The sequence below is a fragment of the Vidua chalybeata genome, chromosome 3 (genome assembly GCF_026979565.1).
Source record: "Vidua chalybeata isolate OUT-0048 chromosome 3, bVidCha1 merged haplotype, whole genome shotgun sequence".
Lineage (NCBI taxonomy): Eukaryota > Metazoa > Chordata > Aves > Passeriformes > Viduidae > Vidua > Vidua chalybeata.
The window spans coordinates 73,829,303-73,841,434 of NC_071532.1; positions in this window are offsets into that span (position 1 = coordinate 73,829,303).

Genomic DNA, 12,132 nt, shown 5'->3' on the forward strand with positions numbered 1-12,132 from the left:
TGATAACATGTAACACCCTGAAAGCTTAGGGTTGGTTCTTCCAAGCTCTGCATATCAGTGATTTAAAAACATCTACCATTCAATAAAGATTGCTCAGCCATAGCTCTATCATGTCTTCATGTGTTCTCTTCATTTATATATCATCTCTGATTTAAGTTCAGATTAAATATTCCTGAATTCTGGGGATATTGATATCTTTTGAGATATGGAAGTAGATTCAATTCATTCTAGTCTTTTACTGGCCAAAATTTGAAACTCCTACAATTGCAGTCTCAGCCATCAAGGTCCATCAAACAGGTCCATACCAACCATACCTGGGGATCTTGAGTGTGATTGAGCCCCCTTTTATTGCTTTTACATCTACAACAGAAATGCAGCTGTACTGAAGGCCAACATGATAGCACAGAGCATGACACAAGTGACTGGTTTAAGGTGAATGATCTGTACACGTGTATCTCAGAGGAAAATATACCCCAAACACAGGGAAGGTAAACTCCAAATAGTATTTGCTGATACTTTAAGCTTTCCATTTCCCTTAAAAAATAAATAAACCAACCCCCTTCCCCCACCCCCCCAACAAAAAAAAAAAAGAAAAGAAAAAGAAAGCAAGCAAAAAAACCACACAACCACTAAAATTTCAGGAGGATGTTTCTGGGGATATATGAAATATTTAATTCCAATAAGCAAAATACCAAAGTAGACTTAATTAGCAAAATATGATTGTTTATCCTGCCTTTCTCTGATAGGATCATCCAAAAAGATCAATTAGTTGGAATGTCATAAAATATGTTTTCTGTTGTATGATCGCAGATAAAATCACTTATCTGGTATTGTTCCTCATTAATGTTATTTATTATAGATTAATTTTGGTTTTACTGTACTTCCAGAAGTTCTAGCTTAAAAAAGAGGCTCACTGTTCTACAGACAGGTGGTATGAAACTTCCTCATCCCAGAAGGACTTGCACTTTAAGAGGGCAGAAGGAGATCAAGAAGAGAAGAACAGAAATTATTTGCCTGAGTTGGCCTGGCAAGGTCTGGAACCTCTGAACTCTAGTGCCACCTTCCTAGGAATCTCCCTGGGCTCCTGATGCAGACTGATTAAATACTCATTACTTCATTTTTTAAAATCAAAATTAATACATTCTTCATAATCCTTGGTGTGTTTCTGGACTGCCAAAATATTCTGGTCAGAGAAAATAGATCAAAAGGAAAGAGACAAGATGTTTTATATCAACAATTTAAGTATTGACAAGATATCACTCTCGCACATGTTAAAAAGAAGTATCACTGTAAGACTAGCCTGATTCTGTGAAGAAATATAGGCTAGAACAATTTTTCTGCAGTCAATAAAACTACTACTAGTTAGTAACTTTGAAATCAGAAATTCAGTTGCTTCTGCTGGAACTGTAATTTACTTTTCATAAAGCTACATGGGAACTGCTTTAAAAAATCAAATTTTAAAAAATCTTATTGGTCGTTCTGCATCCTGCCTCAGCCACACACAATAGCAAATACTTACAATGAGAATAGCTCCACTGGAGCAACACTAATACATTTGCCACAGCTCCCACTCTGTCATTATGCACAGGAGCCTGTGCTTATCCCTTTTTAAATTGGAGACTCTTTTAACCAGGAATCCCCAGGATGAAACCGAACCATTTTCCTCACGGCAAAACAAATCCTTCTCTGGCGAATTTTGTTATTGTTTATTGTTACAGTGTTTTATCAGCACTAAACTGTATGAAGGCTTCAATTAGTTCTTGATGAATGATCCCATAAAATCATGTAGTTTCATTTCCCCTGCCACCAGATATTTCACTGAGTGTTATTAAATGAAATATAATTGGGACGGGATTCAGGAAACTTAGAGTCTTCCTATTTTCCTTTTGGGCTTGAGCATTACAGTGTGCCTCAAACATTTCATTTTTTAAATGTGATGGTTTTTTGTTTTAAACTGACAAATGCTCTGCAGTTCAAAACTAATGTTTAAGGTTTCTGTGCTATTAGCAGCTAACATAAGAGTAGGAAAATACAGGTATTACAGCCATTTTCTGCACCTTTCTCCTCTGTCAGTAGCTTTGTAAATTTTGCATTATGAAGACTTAGTAAGATTCACTGGAAAAAAAACATTCCTCCCATCTCTTGTGAATAACCAAATTGTTTTTGTCTCAGATGTAACTCCATTGAATGCAACAGAACTATTGCAATAATTCCAATGAGAAAAAATACAGCATTTCATGCTGCACACTGAACTTATGGTTTGTTATGACTCGTGTTCTCTTTTTTGAGATAGTTTGCTTCAGCAGAATCCAGAGAGAAAATTTTCTCAGCAAGTAGTTTAAACTTCCACTGATTTTGTCTTTTTCTTGGGTTTCATATCCAAATACAGGATTTACCCAGCAGAAGTGTAAGTTACATCCATGTCTACGTTCATATTTCTGACATCTGGACTCCATGAGAGCTTTACAGCAATGAAAAGCTTGCTCTGAACATACTTATCTCTCTTTTATCAAGTTCTCCCACCTGGCATAATTGCTAGCAAAAAAAAAAAAAAAAAAGCAAAAGATTGTCACATCTGGATGGAAGGACTAATTATCAGATCTCATAACGGAAGGAAATTCATCTAAGTAGTTAAAGACCCCTTGCAGCCTGCTCAGAGCTATCAAAGTATCCTTTGACTTATCTGTTCCCTTCTTGCCCTCACATTGGCAAGTAGATTTAGCCAATGATTCTGCTGGATATACACACTGCTGCAACTATCAGTGCTTCACAGCAAAACACAGTCAGTCTGCTGATGGGATAAATGTGGTTATTGGTATCAGACCCAAACATCTAAGTAACTTCCTAACAGAAGATGTCATTTTCAGTAAGAAAAGAAAAAAAGTGACAAAAAGATAAATATATCATATACTGGAAAAGATTTTTTTCTCTCCATATAGTAGGAGACGAGGTTACTATCAGGCATCATATTGTTGGCACACATTTTTGGATCGGCTTAATAGCAAGAAATCAAACCATCAAACATCACTAAACATAAGATACGAGAGGTTCCGATTTTACAGTTACATTAGAAGCCATAAATAATACAGCATTGTGAAAGAGAAGATGCTAATAAATACATAAATGGAGCATGATGTTTTTTCTTCTACAGGTAAAATTTAGTTATTCCTGTCGTTTCTTCAACAAGTCAGAAATTTTACTAGTAAATCTCAGCATTTGAGTTATACATTCACAGACCTTGGGGGTCAGACAGAATTCTGCTCTACTTGATTGTAGATGCAAATTATTGTAAATGTAGATGCAATGTATGGACTGTAGAATGTCTGAAATGTAGATGCAAATGATGGACTGATAATGCAAAAACATGCAAAAAAACCCAACCATTCTTCTGATTTGGGGCTCAGGAGAACTGACTTCAGTTGTTGTCTTTGACACTGGCACTTTTGTCAGACAAGCCATTCTGCATCTTAGCAAAACAGGGTTTTTTTGCCTCCCAACAGCCCATGGTAAATTCCCTGCTGCTTGAAGGACATGCCCACATCCCCATCTGGAAAGGTACCCAAAGATGCTCATGAGTAGCCCAAGCCACCTCAGCATCTCTCCTCTCTTGCAGGCAGCTTGCCTCATTGCCCAGCTTACCTGGACATTCATGGTGTGCCTGGAAGGTAATCATCTGGCAGCTGATAATGGTTTTAATGCCTACATTAGCTACCCCTACCTAATAAAATTCTTACACAGAGGGGGAGGGTGGAAGCCAGTACCCCAAGCCCTTGAATATTTATTTGAGAAAGTACCTCTTGAAAGGACACACCCAGCAATGCTACAGTTGTGATAAATGTGCTTCTTGCCAGAGTATTTGGACTCCTGGTTAACCAGCAGTGTAAGTGGATAACTGTGCTCAGAGAATATTTCTTCACAACCCTCGAAGAATACTTTCGACTTACAGAGATCAAAAGAGCTACACCAGCCAAGTGTTATTGGTGTATTATATTGAGATCAGGTATAAATAAAAGAAGAAAAAGGAAAACAGCAAAGTCAAATTGTTTTCCTCTGTCATTCTTTTCTTTTAATCAATATTTGTTTTGAAAAGTAAGAGAGTTCTACAGGGCTCTGGTTAAATAAGACCCTTTCTGTAATTATAAATGTACACATGTAAGAGTCCTTTTAAAGGAAAATAATGGCCTACTGGGTATTTGGGAGAGAGGGCTTGTTCTCTTACAAATTTCCACAGTGCTCTGGGAGTTAGTCCTCTGAGGATTCATAGTGCTGGTGGGCTCCCACTTTAAAGAACTTCAGATTGCTGAGGGTGGTGTTTCCCCTTTGAAGACTGTTACATTTTTTAACAGATCCTCCTTTGAAGATATTCATATCTGTGGGGTTCTCCAAAAGAGTTGGGGGAAAAGTCCCCTGTTGATGCTATTTACCAGGTTAGAATTTCAAACTTGGGAAAAATAGCTGATCCCTGAGAGGAGGATGCTCTTTTTGAAGCAGTTCAGATGGTTTCAGCAGGCTTTGCTTCTGAAGTTCTTATCGCTAGAAGGTGTCTGGCTTTAAAACTTTATAGTACACAATGTCACAGCAATACTATGGAAAAAGTAGCATTAATTTATTTAAGGAAATATGAAATACACTGCTAAGAAAAAACTTTTTAAAGGCACACAACCTTTTTGCTTGTTTGATAAATGCATAATTTGTGCTAAGTGTAAGGATTGTGCTCTCTCTACTACAATAATGTCAGTAGAAATGTTCTTAATAAACAAAGTCTCTGATGGACAACATTTGACAACTTAAAAAAAAAGTTCTGCTCTTTTAAACAAACTGTTTGTATGATTATCTGGTTCATATTATTCTGGTTCATATTTGGGCAACCTGAGTAGTCCTTTGGCAGAAGCAATATGTTAAGATTAACATTGTTAAGTGCTCCTAATAAGAACTTCCCTGGAAAAATATTTTAAAACATATACCATACCAAGAGAGAAAGTAACAGATAGAAGGTAAAAGAACAGTGAGGAAGCACAATTTGAAATTTCAAATGGAAGGCAGGCATACTAGATGGCAAAAATATTTTTAAAAAAAGTCTGTTTTGTAAGTCTTTTTGTAATACATCAGAAGAACGCTTTGTCCTCCGTAGTTTTTCTAACAAAGGGCTTACAAGTTAATAAAATTCAAAATAAAAAGCGAGTTCTACTTATTTTTCTTAAATACCAGACTTGTTACTACAAGCAGTCTACTGAAGTATTCTCCTCCAAGGCTGTCATAGCTGAAGACTTGGAGATTTCTACTGAGATTACTAATATCTGGGTGTAGTACAACTGAACTTGGATTAAATAGAGGTAAAGGACAAATTGATGCAAAGACAAATTAAACTCTTGGCTGTTGGAGGAAAAAGAGCAGAACACCAACACCGATAGGTGTTACTTCAGAAGTACAGAATGCCTGGAGCTCCTGTGCACTTTCCCAAGTAGGTTCCAGAGGGAAAAAACTGAGGACAATAATACAAAACATTGTCCTAGCATAAAGGGTGGCTTTAGCTCCTCAGAAGCATATAGATTATAAAGATACTCATTTCTGAAGATCTCATCTTAATTTAAATCACAGCAAAGTGCATTGATCATTCAACGATGAAGAGCTATGTTGTTTCTCTGCTAAGATTCCAAGGAGTTTACTGATATGAAAGGAAATTTAAACAAACTAAGGGCAAGGTAGGTTTTGTAGAAATGTTCTCATGTGGGCACTGCCATAATTATCTCCTGTCAAATGTAAAGACATGAAAGTGCAGGTACACACATACAGAAAGAACACTTGAACAACACAATCCAACAACAACAGATAGTGACTTCTTTGTGTTTTGACAACTATAAGCTTATGTAGACATACAGATGATACTCTGGTGTGGTATTTGTGGTTAGAAAAGAATTATTTCTTGCCTTGAAATTAAAGAACAGAGAGTAGAAAATATTTGTAAATGGTTTCCCAAGTAACCTTGTATATTTGTCTTCTCTTTAAAAAGGCACTGAGAAAATAATGTTAAGATGGTGAACACACACAGAAAAGCCAAAATGAAAAAAAAAAGGAACCAGGAACAGCATAGTATATACTGATTAATGGATGCTATAGATATCTTACTGCTCTGTCTGCTTGGTTAGCTTTGTTTCGAATCTGATACAGATCTCATACTGCACAGCCGATCCTGAAGCAGTCCGTGTTCCTTTAAATTCAGGCAATGCATCACTTTCTATTACCCTGTGTCACATCAGTCTATGACTGTAAAGGATGAGTTATGTGGACATGAACCAGCATGAAGGCCCAGTTCAGACAAATCTTTCATGAGAAAGTCAAATGTTCAAACAGACAAATTCCTTCTTTTTATTACAGCCCACATTGTTTATGTAGAAAAATTTAGGAAGGTAATCACTTGCTACCTTAGAAGTTATGGTCCTCTATGGGTTCTTTTTTTTTTTTTTAATGACAAAAATTCCTTGGAAAGCATTTTCCCAGTAACCATTACAGTAACAGAGTGCCCAGTTTCCATTGGAAAAGAGAAGCCACTTACCAAATATTCTTTAGTTCCTAGTTCAAAACTCAGAAATAGATGATGTCAGCTTTGTAGAATTACCTCCTTAGCATTGAAAAGGTTTATTGTCATTAATACCAACGTCCCTCAGCATTTTTCTTGTGGTACAAAGGGGCACTAAAATGGGAATGCTGACAAGGTTTAGTGGAAAAGAATGTCTCAGGCTGTGAGCCACACTAATCTTTTGTACTAGACCAGCATGGAGTTAAACCTAAACTTCCTTAGCATCAGTGTAAAGTCATATGTTAGCACAAACTCTGGTTTTAGGCTACAGCACATCAGCCAGGTTTCCAGAAAAAAAAAAAAAAAAGCTAAAGACACTGACAGACCAGTAGGATGGAGCCAAATGTCTTCAGCTCATTACCTGGAACTTCACTACAGATTGCAAGCAAGTTAAATAACATTACAGAACATAATATAAAGTCTAGAAGGATTCTCCAGGTTCTAATCATCAAGCACAAGAATTCCATTCTGCTGTCATCCTTAACTACTGTATTTATTGATGTTATGCCTTCAGAAATGGAATTCTGAGCCCCATGAAAAAGCACTCTGATAGAGTAAGGGAACATAAATTTGCTAATTATGAAGTATAAGTAGAATAATCACTCTTCTAGGAAATGGCTGATTTCAAAAAGACCAGCAAAACTACAGCAAACCCACAGCAAACCCTACAGCAAACTCTCACACATATCTCAGAGGAAAAAAGGGAGAGGAAGAAAAGGAAAAAAGCCCCACAGGAGAACAGTAAGGGTGGCTCTCCAGGAACCCTGCTTCCCCACAGCCCAGATGAATGTGCCAAATGTATCCAAGATGCCAACGCTGTTTCTCCCAGCAGTCTTTCCCAGTTTGCTTTCTCATCTTGCCAAGCATTTGATTTTCCACTAATGTTTCTTGTGAGGAGAGCCCAACTGCTTTTCCTGCAGCATAAGCCCAGAATGGGAACAATACCAAAACTATTCACATGGCAAAAGTGTTCCAGGGGCCTGTGCTGCCCACCACTATGTCATATTGCAAGCAAAACTGCAGCCTGTGTCATAAGGCTGCAAGGCTGAATTCTCTAATGTTCACAAAAAGCCTTAAGACTACAGAGTAGAAATCCATGAGATTCAAACTGAGAAAAGTTGGACTACTATCCTCAAGAACAAGTCACCTGCACACACAGTGACCACACACAATTCTGTGGTGTCATAAACATACATTTATTTAGCAAAAAGGATAGAGTTTGCCCTTGGTTTCATAGGCAAAACTAAAAATAAAACCACAGAAGGACAGTCTTCCAGAATATCTGTCTTGCAAGAGAGACAAGCAGGATGAACATTGGCTAAACCAGAATTAATGTATTTTGTCTGATTTTAACTGCACTGCCAGCCTTTCTAAAGAGATTATTCTGTTTAAAAGTGGAATTTTGAACTGAATTTCAATGTTAATGTTTGCAAACTGGAGAAAAAATGGAAACATTCTCAAAAACTTTCTCCCATCATGCAATAGCAAAATATATAATTGGGACATTTGTGATTGGAGCATTAAAAACCTATAAGTGACACTTTTTTCTGATATTTTGCTTGATTTCAGTTTCACTCACTGCAAGGACATTCTGCTTACTGTTTCACAGTAAATAAATGTGAGTGTGTCCAGTTCTGCTGATTGTTAGAATTCCGATAAATTATTTCATACCTTATTTACAAGCCCCTGTATTACTGCCCCAGGGATAATGAGATACAGAAGGCACCAGTGTTATTGGTAGGCTGAAGGGTACTGAGGAATCCAGGTAAGTGCTGCTTTGTGGCTAACTTTATGATCTGAAAAAAAAAAAAACCAACAAAATAACAAACCCACAAGTAGATGATAGCTAAGTGGTCACATGGTATCATTATGGTGTAAAAGGCACTTGTGTTAATTTCTTAGATTTTCTTTATCTGGCTTGCTCCTGAAGAAAGAAAAAAAAAAAAAACAAACCAAACATATGAGAGAAATAGGAAGCTGTATTCTTCTGAATATAAACTAAAACTGAAACAATAGCACTACATAAGATGCAAATCCTCAGTCCTCTTCTGTAATATAGAACCATCAAACTTGCAAACTCAGTCTGCTCTAGTGCCATGCCTTCCTTGACCAAGTAAATAGCAATGAAGGTTTTTGTGGCATTTACCACAACCAAGCATCTTACATAACTTGCAACCTCTCCAAACTCAGCTGCCTCCTAATGGGAAACTGGATCCATAAGACACCCTCCTCAACAGACCTTGCTTCTTTGTGGCGGCTTGAGAGCCCACTGCCAGGGGTGGGTGTTTTGCACAATCAATTGTCAGACTGCATCTGGTGGGGTGACAATAGCTTCACACACATTTATCTGCCTTTCATTACTTTGTATCACACTCTCCAATTCTATTTACATTAGTTTTTATTTAGGATGAAATAAGGCTTCATTGATGCATCTTAACTGCGTTATTCAACACCCACCAACTCACTGACAATTGCACATCAATACGTTTTAGTTAAGCATCTGTTTCCTCATTTGCTCCCTTGTCAAATTTGCAATTTATGTCTGCATAACTTTTCACTCTGTAGCTGCACTCTGCATGAAACAGGTAGAGAATGCACAGCAAAATGCTATGCCTGTTCTTCAGAGCAAATATGTTCTGCAAGTTCATGCTGTGAAGATCTGAAAAGTTCTTTAAGGTTACACATAGGTGTGAAAACTGTTGTGATACTCTGTTGAAGCCATAGCCTCAGCTAGGTAATAAGTAAGTCATTTTAAAAAATTAAAAATAATAAAATTAAGGCCTTGTATTCACATAAGAGACTTTCATATCAGCAAAAAGAGTTGTTGTTTTAAAAGAAGAATAGAGAAGATAGAATTTTATGATTCTTTATTGTGAAGTTGAATATTTAATTGTTAAAACATCTTTCCTTTGTATCCTCCCAACTCCCTTCCCTCTGCTTCCTCCTTCCCAGAAGAAATCAGGCTTTTTCCCAAGTTTATATCAAACAAAAAAAATATATTTTCTTGTGGCAGCTGAAAAGCTTACTATCCAAATCCTGAATATTTTATAGAAAATAAAATGATATTTATTTTTAAGTGCATTCTACCTTCAACACAACTGCATCCTCACAACAAATCTATTGCGTTGTCCTGACATAGTTACTGCAAAGGTTTTTCCATTGCTGTCCCAAGGGCCCAATTGATTTATCTGCCAGAAGCCCAAAGCCCCAAAATAAGATCGCTTTGAGTTTACAGAGGTCATTTTTCATTGTCTAAATAAAAATTTCTAAACAAAAATCTCTCATCCTGTTAACCGCAGGGTCCTTATCTCCCCAGAGGCTACAGAAACCTGAGAGAAGCCATTTCAATTCTTTTATGAAGAAAGATAAAAGCAAGTTTTCGATTAGAAAGCCAAGGAAAGGCTTCTTATTAAATGGTGGTAACAGTAACTAGTCGAAAAGGCAAAACCGTTCAAGGAAAGGGGGAAAGGGAAATCATTATGCATGAAGCAAACATTGTACACGAGGCTGCCAAAGCAATCTGAGGCAGTGACATTGGGGAAGGGAAGGGAAGTTCACAAGCCTTTGTAACTAGTTATAGTTCATTCCCATCTATTTAAAAAGAGCTGTTTTATCAGGCTTGTTTTCTTAATTGTGTGTCCACAGCTTTATCCACCAATATTAACTGTGTGTTGGAGCAATTATGTATTCAGCCCCACTGTCTCTTGATCTGTCATCATTCAAAGCACTTATGCAGCACTGACTGGGTTTTGAGATGGCATGTGATTCCAGCCCTGCAATAATAGATTCTGCAGTGCTAAGCTAAAAGTGGAATTATTAGAAGTTACTTCATATTCGAAGTAAGGATAAAGTGAGATAAACAGAGACATTAATGGTGATGCACTGGGAAATGATCCAGACCTCTGAAAGGAAAAGATTTCTGCTGTTTGGAAAAATTCTCAGCATATATGGCTGAAGTACCCTATTAGTGTGCTCCTCTCTCCTTCCTACATAACAGAAGAAGAGAAATTAACAACATTTAGGACACTAGGTAATTCTTCAGGATGCCAGCCCTAAATATCTAACCTACATTTAAAATGCCAAGTTGAAACACCCACCTATAATTCCTTATGAGGAAAAAATCCAGGGAAGATTTTGAGAGCTCTTTACCCTTCATGAAGACAGGCATTCAGAACTCTGAGCATTTAAGATTTTCTCCTGCACTAAGCTATTTTCCTAAATGACTAGGTGAAATCACCCCATAAATGAGGGTGATAGAAACACATCCGTCTCCAACGTGCAAAAATCCACACTTGGATTTACCTGTGATTGTTACTGCTAAGACATTCTGGCCAACACTGTCTGTGGTCATGGCATACTGATAGACAGCAGGTTTTCTTAATCTCTCATATCCTGAAAACAATTTGGAAAACTTAGGTGAATTTACCCACCCTTTTCCAGTTGTTTCCAATACATCCTTGAACATGATGCCCTTTTTTAAGTGGTGAGAATATCCTTACCTATCCAAGATGAAACAGTGCCTCCCTGGCCTCACACACAGTTCAACAGAACCAAAAGGTAATTATATTTCCCTATTTCCCCACTTCCTTCCCCTGCATATCTGTGATAACAGGTAATTTTTCTGCCACAAGTTTATATTTGCAACTGAATTTATGCTCTTTAACAGAGTAAAAGAAAAATTTAGTTTACCCAATTCAAATCAATAAGAAAATTTTATGTTTCTAAAGGCAGCACATCTCTTCTACTTAAGTGAGGTCAGGATTCTACCTCTAACATGTAGCTTTGTGATGTTAATAACTTCAGCAGACACAATTTAATTTATGCAGCCATCTTTTTTACCTGTATCTTACTTTTATGTATTTCTATACTTATAATAGAGATATCTATCTCTAATTTTTTTTTTAAAGCTATGAAAATTAGATTCCAACTAAACCACAATTTGCCACACTTACTTCATTACTTTTCATATTTAAATGTATCATCTTTGCAAGGAACAGTCATACAGTTCAGAAAAGTCCTGATCTAACCCCTAGTGCAGTTGGTGGACAAACCCCCCCCCACCACATTCTGCAGCAGGAGCAGGATCAGGCCTTAAATGTGAGGCTTCTCATGATGCCTCTTTCTCATGTACTCATCTAGTTGTTGAACTAGGTGCAGCTGAGAAATGCCTGACTGTTTCAGGAAATGAAGGTGTCTTGTAGAGTGGAGTTCACAAATTTGATTTTCTGAGGGTAAAATATGCTGTTTCCTAAATGTGCCTTGTTGCAAATTTTTTTTTTAATATTACTTTTTGTGGGAAATGGATTTGTAGACAGCTCTCTGAATATCTTGTACACTTTGTGTATTATTGGAATCTAAAATGTGAAGATGATTTAATGTGTCCAAATTGACAAAGAATGATGAGAAGAATTAAAGTTTTGAAACGCCTACTTTTCATTTTAGTCCTTGAGATAGTTTTCTCCTTATCAAGGAAAGAGTTAAAGAGAGAAGCTGATCACACAAAAATCAGAAACTGCATTTAAAAGTTTCTTTAGCCTAAATAAGGCATGGTGAGA